Here is an 8,441-nt window from a genome sequence, read left to right on the forward strand (position 1 = left end):
CACTAACAGGGTGTTTTTTTCTTTGCCTCATACTGTTCCAACAATGAACGTCATTACTCTTATAATCAAGAAGGAAAAAAAAGAAATCTCCATTTTAAATATCTGGCAGAGGACAGCAGCTTTCAAGATTGTAATTTTGCCCTGACCAGTATGGCTTAGTTGGTTGGACGTTGTCCTGCAAAGTAAAAGGTCACTGGTTTGATTCCGGGTCACGGCACATGCCTGGGTTGCTGGTTCAGTTCCCAGTCAGGGTGCTACGAGAGGCAACTGATCGATGTTTTTCTTCCTCTCTTTCTCCCTCTTTTCCCCTCTTTCTAAAAATAATAAAATCTTTTTTAAAAAGATGGTACTCTTAGGACTCTACCTCCCCTCTAATGCAAAAATCCTCTGAAATGACCCGATAAATAATAATATAAGAGGGCATCTGTCAGCAGGGCTGGGAAGAGGGGAGAATGCCATAAATAGCCCAGGCACTCCGAGGGTTTCCAGCTGAACTGAAGCAGATGGGAAGAGGGAGAGATACTGCGAGAGAAGGCACTAGTGCACTTTTCTGGAGGGCGATTTAGCAGCATATCAATTACGTATGTACACACCCATATGCGCAGCCACCCAGACCCTGGAAATTTATCCTAAAGGCATAATGGGACATATGTACAAAGACGTATGTTATGATGATAGCTGTAGTTTCACTTTTTTATATTTTTGAGGCTTATTAAACACCACTTCTTTCCTTTCACTAAGTGTTTCCCAATCATGTGCACACTCAGAAGGTTGAAACCAATAAAAGAAAGCATTTCATTACTATGACTATGCGAATATTGTCCTGTGCCAAGGCCACACAGTGTTAGGATTACATTGATTTCTCTATGGATTCCATATTACAACACCAGGGCACCTAGAAAACATTTATAGTGTTAATTAAAATGAGATTTTCAATTTTTATACCAAATTCACTTCTTATAATTGTTTCACATTTGATATTGGCTTATACTTGTCTGGTGCAGTTTTATCCCTTACAATCTCTAATGTCCTTTCTTGCACTATTTGCCTTTGTATCCTCAAATTTTTCCCAACCTTTTTTCACACTCTCCATTCTGTGGGCCTCCTCTTTTTCTGAAGATGACCCCTGGCTCTCTTCTCCCTTGCAGGCCGGGACTTTCATGCCAAACTCACAGCCACGCCTGAACGTCCCTGCCCTGACGTCTGGGGTTGGCACCCGCCAATCCCACGCCTTTCCCTTTCCTGCTTCACATCCTAAAGGGACATTCTCAGAAATATAATAGATTAAATAATAATAGAAATGAAAAAGGAAGCAACTCCCCATGTAGCAGTAACTTCTTTAAAAGATATGAAAAATATATTTTTAACAAAGTTAAGTCAAATACTTAGTTGAAATGGATTAATTTCTTTAAAAAGTGGAGCCTACTGAAACTGATAATAGGAAACCTGAATTATCCCATAGCCAGTTAATCAATAGTTTACAATCTTTCCACAAAGACACACATACAACTTTAAAGGAAAAACCTACCAATCACTTTTAGAAAGGATAAATTTCAGTCTTCCCCAAACACTTCCAAGAAAGAGAATAAGAAATACTTCCCAATGTATATCCTTTTATAACTAGCATAACCTTGTCTATCTAACCTTCACACCAGACCTATCTAACCTATCAAACACCAGACGAGGAATGTAGGAAAAAGGAAAGTTAAAAGCCAGCCTCACTCACATAAACACAATGATAGGATGAAGGCCATTCAACAAAGTCCACTCTCTCCTTTTCTTTTTGGGCACTAAGATTGCTTTTTCCAGCCTCCCTTGCAGTTTGTGTGGCCAGGGCGCTACATTTGAACCCATCAAATGTGAGCAGAGTGACGCGCAGACACCCAGGCCAAGGCCTTTCCGCAGCACCCCCACGCCCCCTCCCTCCCCCTCCCTCCCCCTCCCTCCCCCTCCCTCCCTGCTGGCCCAGCACAGCGGGCAGCAAGGCCCTGGAGAACTGCGGCTCCGTCCATAAGACAGAAAACACCTGATTCCCACCACCTGGATTATCACATGAACAAGAAATAAACTTCAATTGTGTAAAACCATGGACAATGTGGGGGGATTACTTGTTATAGCAGCTAGCATTTTCCTTAATCGGAGATTGGTGGCTTGAAGTGGGGTGCTACCATAATAAAACCAAAAATAGGTAACCATAGCTTGGCAGGTGAGGGGCAAGTTGTGAGAAAATAGATTTCATAGGCCAAACCAACTTCAGTAACACTGTCACCTGTGATAACTTGGAAGGCAGACCGTGTGCCCGCTCAAGCCTGCCGTTAGGAGGGAAGTAGTTGGACAAGCCACAGGGTTCATCTGTGTCGGTCTTTATTTGCTGCGTTCAGCAGATCTCACAAGGAAGAGTTGAGCACAGACAACAATGCCTGGTTTGAGAACAGTGACAAGAACAGAGCACAAAAATTTGGGTTACAAAAAGCTGAACCACGAATCTAACCACTAAGAGCTGCACTAATTCATCCAGGTTTCCTAACTACTCATACTCAGGCAGACTCAGCTCCGCAGCAAAGCTCAGACCAGGAGTGTCATCATCAGCTCAACACAATTGCTTCCACAGCCTCCAGGGAGCTCCCATTAAGTTGAAAAAGGGAAAGCCTTGAGGGTGAAGAAACAAACAAATAAAGCGAGCTTGAGAATTCTGTCTAGAACATGCTGCCCAATGCCCGGGGTGAGCACCAGAGATATGGCTGGTTGAAATTTAGATGTACAGAAAGGGTAAAAGAAACACCAGGTGTCACACTCAGTAAGAAGGAAAGGTAAAATATCTCATCAACAATTTTTATATTGGTTACACATTGAAATAATCTTAGAATTGTATTGCCACCAGAAAAGAAAATCAGGTCTAACTCAAGAGGCTGTGACTGTAAAACAAACTTTAGACCACCAAACCTGCATCAGCAAGAAATTCCCACCCACACGATTTTGTTTCTGGGCTCTCAAACATTTCTTAAGGTAAAACTCCCAGATCACTACAACATCAAGCATGATTGATCAGCTCTGAGTCAGACTGAAAGCATATGAAACATATGAAGAAATCAAGAATAATATTTTTAAAATGGGGTACCCAAAACATATTTTGTTCTTACTAATGAAATTCAAAACAACAGACTTAATAAGAATATTTGAAGAAGACAATTCCTTATAGTTTCGGACGTAGAGAAGGTTTTTAAATAAAAGGTAAATATGCTCGACGGAGAATGCTACCAGCAGGTGAAAATGAAGGACTTTTCGATTGGCCCAAGTCATAACCCTTTGGTACCCAGTTACTTCCGAAAAACATGTCGGTCAAAGTACTAAACTATATTTTCTGGCGATACAGCCACTTGTGAGAACGGACAACTTGTTTTCTTTAAGAACTACCTTCATTCTGGAACAGGGCTTCCTGAGAGCTATCCTTGCAAAGTTCCGCTGACCAGGGCTGGAGGGAGCAACATCTCAACAGGTGGACAGTCAACACGTGGCACGGGGCAGGATGGAGGGACTGTCAGAGGCCAGCAGTGGGCCCTTGTCCGGCCTCTCACCGCCGCCTCCCCCTGGAGCCCAGCAGGAACGACGTGCGCCCTAGTGGGGGATGGCTGGGTGGTCAGCCAGGTGACGTGCTGTGTGCATTGAAATACTTTAGGGCTTCACAAGAAAGGCCTGTGAGCTGCGTTTTTAAAGAGCCAGTGTTCCTTTTTCCAACCACATGGAATTGTTGTATCAAAGCATGCTGATTGGAAATGGCTATTATGCATTTTGGAATTTTCCATTAAATAATTTGCTTTTTCAAATTAATTAATGGGGTGGTGGTGCTCTTCTTGGTGGGTGGCTGCTATCTTCCCAGCTCCTGGGACCTGGCCCTGCGCCTGGCCGGCATCCGTATGCTGGCTCGGTCCTCGGGCACAGGTGCGGGCCCTTTGCAGAGTCCTGTGGGCTCGATAAGAGGCTGGGGGTCCAGGTGTCTTCCAGAACACCTTGATTTCCCAAAGTTCCTGCTGGTTGATAATCAGAACCACATGAGCTGGTCCAGCCACAATATTGGCTCCAAAAGGGAAAGTGTCTGTGGGGATTCACCACGAAAGGATTAATTATATTCTTTTAGTGTGACATTAATAACAAGCACCTGTTTGGTGTTGCAAATGTTCCACGTGGTAAACACAGGAAGAATCTAGTTGTTGTGTGGCGGCAATATTGTATTTCCTGCACTGGAGTGCCATACTTTTAGAACCTGAGTTCTAGACGTACAATAATAAAAACGTAATAATATTCATTTGTAGGCTCGGTCTCAGGGCTGCGGGGACCAGTGTGGACATTTAAGCTTAAAGTCCTGGCTGCTGCTCCTACTGCAATACAGTCAAGTGACCATGTTTGCATCCTGGGGCCTCGCCTCCCATGATTGTCAATGCTGTTCCCCACTCAGATATTGACCATGTTACCCTAAAAATAAAAACGAAGGTGAGAGGCAACAGCTTTTACTTGAGATATAAAAAGAATTGTAATGCAGAAACCCAAACAGTGTTCTGATTAGAGGGTGCAGGCAAGGGGTGTTTATAAGCAAGGAAAGGGCAATAATTACCTAAAGAGAAGGAAGGAATTTCTAGTGGTGTTAATAAGCCAAGGAAGGACTTTTTACAGGTGCAAATAAGCTAAGTTATTTTATAGCTATGTTAATTTTAAAGAATGTCTTTAATTTTTAGCCCAGTAGCCAGAACATCTGCCTTCCTGTTAGCTTTGCAAACAGTTGTTCGGAGTACATCGCTGCGTAGGTCCAGTCCAAAGGTTACTTTGCCCAGTTTAAACATCTCAAAGATTTGAGGACTAAGACCTGCAAGGCAGGTCCTCTGCAATGGCAGCGCCAACTCTATTTTGAAGTGGTTTGTTTATATTACTTTTCACAACGCTTATGTCTAAGAAACACTGGGATTGTTATTGAATTAAAATAGACTTTATTTTTTAGAGCAGCTTTAGGTTCACAGCAACATGGAGAGGAAGGCACAGAGAGTCCCCATACACTCCTTGACCCACCACAGGCACAGCCCCCCCTGCTATCAACACCCCCCGCCAGATCGGTGCACGCGTTACAACTGATGAGCCTGCATCGACACGTCATTACCACCCAGAGTCCAGAGTTTGTACGAGGGTGCACTCTTGCTGCACATTTGATGGGCTTGGAAAAAAATGTATAATGACATATCCATTATTAAAGTATCACACAAGAGTTTCACTACCATCGAAATCCTCTGTTCTGCTTATTCGTCCCTCCCCCTTCCTCCCTGGCAACCCCTGACCTTTTCACTGTCTTCATAATTTGGGCTTTTCCAGAATGTCACGTGATTGGAATCAGAGTAAGCAGTCTTTTCCAGTTGGCCTCTTTCACTGAGTAATGTGCATTTAAGGTTCTTCCATGTCTTTTCATGGCCTGATAGTTCATTTCTTTTTAGCGCTGGATAATAAATAGTCCACTATCTAGGTGTACCACAGTTTATCCATTCACCTACTGAAGGACACCTCGGTTGCTTCCAAGCACTGGCGATTAGGCATAAAGCTTCTATAATCATCCCTGTTCTAGGTATAATTTAAAGGTACAGTCAAATAAAATCTCTCTTTGGAACCAAATAATAGCCAAAACAAGTTTGTAAATTCCCGTTGGGGCTTGTATATGTGACCTAGACCAGAACACACAGAGGTGTTTTCATATAGATTAATTCTGCAGCCACTATGCATGGCCTAAGTCAACTTCCATCACAATGAAAAGAAAAATCACCCCGTAGAATTGGAAACTGTCCCAGGATTTCCTGAAATTGTCATTATTCAGGAGAAAAGGCAAAATAATTAGATATATATTCTCATAGGAACGTCCCAAGGAGAAGCAGATATAGACTCAGCAAGTGTCCCTCTTTTCTGTTCCCAAGGCAAGAACAGCCTGTGTCAGGGAAGATGCGGAAATCGCCATTCAGGTGTGTTCAGGACTATACTGCTACCTACAAATTGATTCAGCAGCTAAACGAATGTGCCCTGGCCTTTACTTCCTGGTACCTTAAGGATTCTGTGGGTGTCATCAAAGTGAAAGACAGAAACACCACATGAAAATCCAGACCTGCAGACACTGTTCTGTTGATACCTCCAGCTAAAGCACCTCTTAAACCATGGTGTACAGGCAGGCTGTACATCTTGAGTATTAGATTTGAAAACCAGTGCTTATGTTTAGCAGAACTCATGACGTGTCGCCACAATGGATTGTCAGAAAGCTAAATCATGTTATGAACACTTTTAACTAGGCAGGAAATATAGACATGCTTAACCAAAATGCCAAGAATTTTTATATGGCTGTGTTTGAGGCCATATATAACAAATGTATGTTTTCCATTTTAAGCAACAGCAAAAAAAATGAATTTGTAATAAAATGTCAGAGGCACTCATATAGCCCATAAGTTCTTTCTACGAGAGTGATAATTGGCTCCAGCCTCAGTTTCAGCTGAACGTTGCATTTTTGCCCCTAGCCACTTGGAAATCAACCTCAATGAATATTCAGCTCACCTCAATGGAGTTCACTCCATCAAAATGCTCATTCTCCTGGGGTTTGAATTTCTACGTTAGTTCAACACAACAGAGTGGGCTATAAACAGCCAGACACTCTGAAAGTGGCCCAGGTGCCCCGAGTCCCAGCCTCCGCTTTCTTTCCCCGGGGTGCCCACGGAGAGCGGGGTTTGTGGGGCCCCATGAGGATCCAGGTCGTTTTCTCTCTCTCCCCTGTACCACGGAGGCCCTTTGCCAAAGTGGCTGTGATGCTGCAGAGAGTGACACTGGGCTTTAGAGACCCAGACACAGGAACGAAGTGTGAACTCTCTCCACAGTGAAGCAAGCAGGAGTGGATCGGACACGCTGGGGCGGAGGCTGCTGGGCGCCCTGGGGTCTCCGTGGGCTGCTTCGGAATTTCCTGAAATCAGGAGATGTGGTTTCTCGGAGGAACTGTGTGCATGGTTAGACAATTTCCCCCCCAAAATAAAGCCAAGGATAAGTAGGGTGTAGATACCAAGAGAATCTTCTGAGTGTCTTCCTCCGTTAAGACAATAAAACTTGATTAAATGAAAGAAATTGCATGCGTCGCAATTTTGGTGGAATGAGAGGCGATGTTGTTAAGTGGTACTTGTTTGTCCTTGTTTTTGACTTTCCTGGTTACTTTAACCTGTGACATTGGCTTTGCAGGCCAGGACGTTCCAGACTGCCATTGCCCAAAAGGGAATGGGGCTGTGGAGAAACTAGAGGAAGTTAAAAAAGGTTTGCCTTTAGGTTTAGAAAACCCCAGCTGAGTTCTGCTTCCACTGCTGAGATTCACCTTCCCTGCTGAAACCACCTCCAGGTGGGCAAAGTACATAAAAAATGGTTTTCAAGACAGTGGACTTTGGTCAGGAAAGGACTGTGGTTGCTGAGACAGGAAGTAAACATGGTGAACCCTTGGGCTGCCCCGGGTAGGGCCTTGAGACAGTGCAGGCAGGATGACCCAGTGGCACCCAGAACACTCCCTAGATTGGGAAGATGCATCTGGGAACCTAGAAGACCAGGAGGCTGGAGTTGGCAGGACAGAGCTGCACAGGGAGAGGGCAATCGCGCTCTGCAGAGGGTCACCCCCGAGCATTCAACCGAACGCCCGTAACACACGTGAGAAAACTCCTCAGGGCAGGAATGACCCACTTGGCCACACTGGAGGGGACAGTGCCAGTGATTACACTGGGCCAGGGAAGGATGGGAAATCATTCTATTAAAACGCAACAGCCATCATGTCAGACGACGGGGTGTTCCCCAATACAGCACCCATTTTTAATCATAACTTTTAAAGGAGGCTGTGCCCCAGAAAGAAGAACACCTCGCCTGGGCACTAAAGTGTGGTGTCACCTAACAGCACACTCAGGGCCCTGCATGGGGAACCTGGGCTTCCTGTCCTCTCCGCTCTGGGCTCTGCAAGCCGTGGCTCCCAAAGGGAGGACACCTCTTCTAGTGGACACAGCAAGATTCCTGTTGGAAGTCTAAGCTGTACTTGCTACCTTTGCACTTCAGCTCCTTGAGCCCAGGGACCACAGTGGCACTGCCCTGGCAGGGCTAGTTGACAGTGATTGTTAAAAGGCGGTGAGGCTGCTGCGACAAATCGGGGTTAGGGAGGATCTACCTGAGTGACTCTTGGCACCCCAATGTCCAATACGGACAGAAAATGGACGCGTGCAGGGAATGCTGCCTGAGAAGGCTCATTCAGACTTGTCGGTGACAAGGCTCAGACGCACTCTGCGGTAAGAGTCTGAGTTAAGCGATCAGATAGGCACCAGGACCAGCAAAGGCGCTAACTGAGGCTGAGGGGGATCAGAATGCAGAGGAGAGCAGGGAGGTGATGAGTGTTAGTGTGGCCCAGGGTTGGG

This window comes from Pteronotus mesoamericanus, unplaced genomic scaffold, assembly GCF_021234165.1.
Source record: "Pteronotus mesoamericanus isolate MK-2021 breed Mesoamerican mustached bat unplaced genomic scaffold, CSHL_Meso_final contig_32, whole genome shotgun sequence".
In the NCBI taxonomy this organism is placed as follows: Eukaryota; Metazoa; Chordata; class Mammalia; order Chiroptera; family Mormoopidae; genus Pteronotus; species Pteronotus mesoamericanus.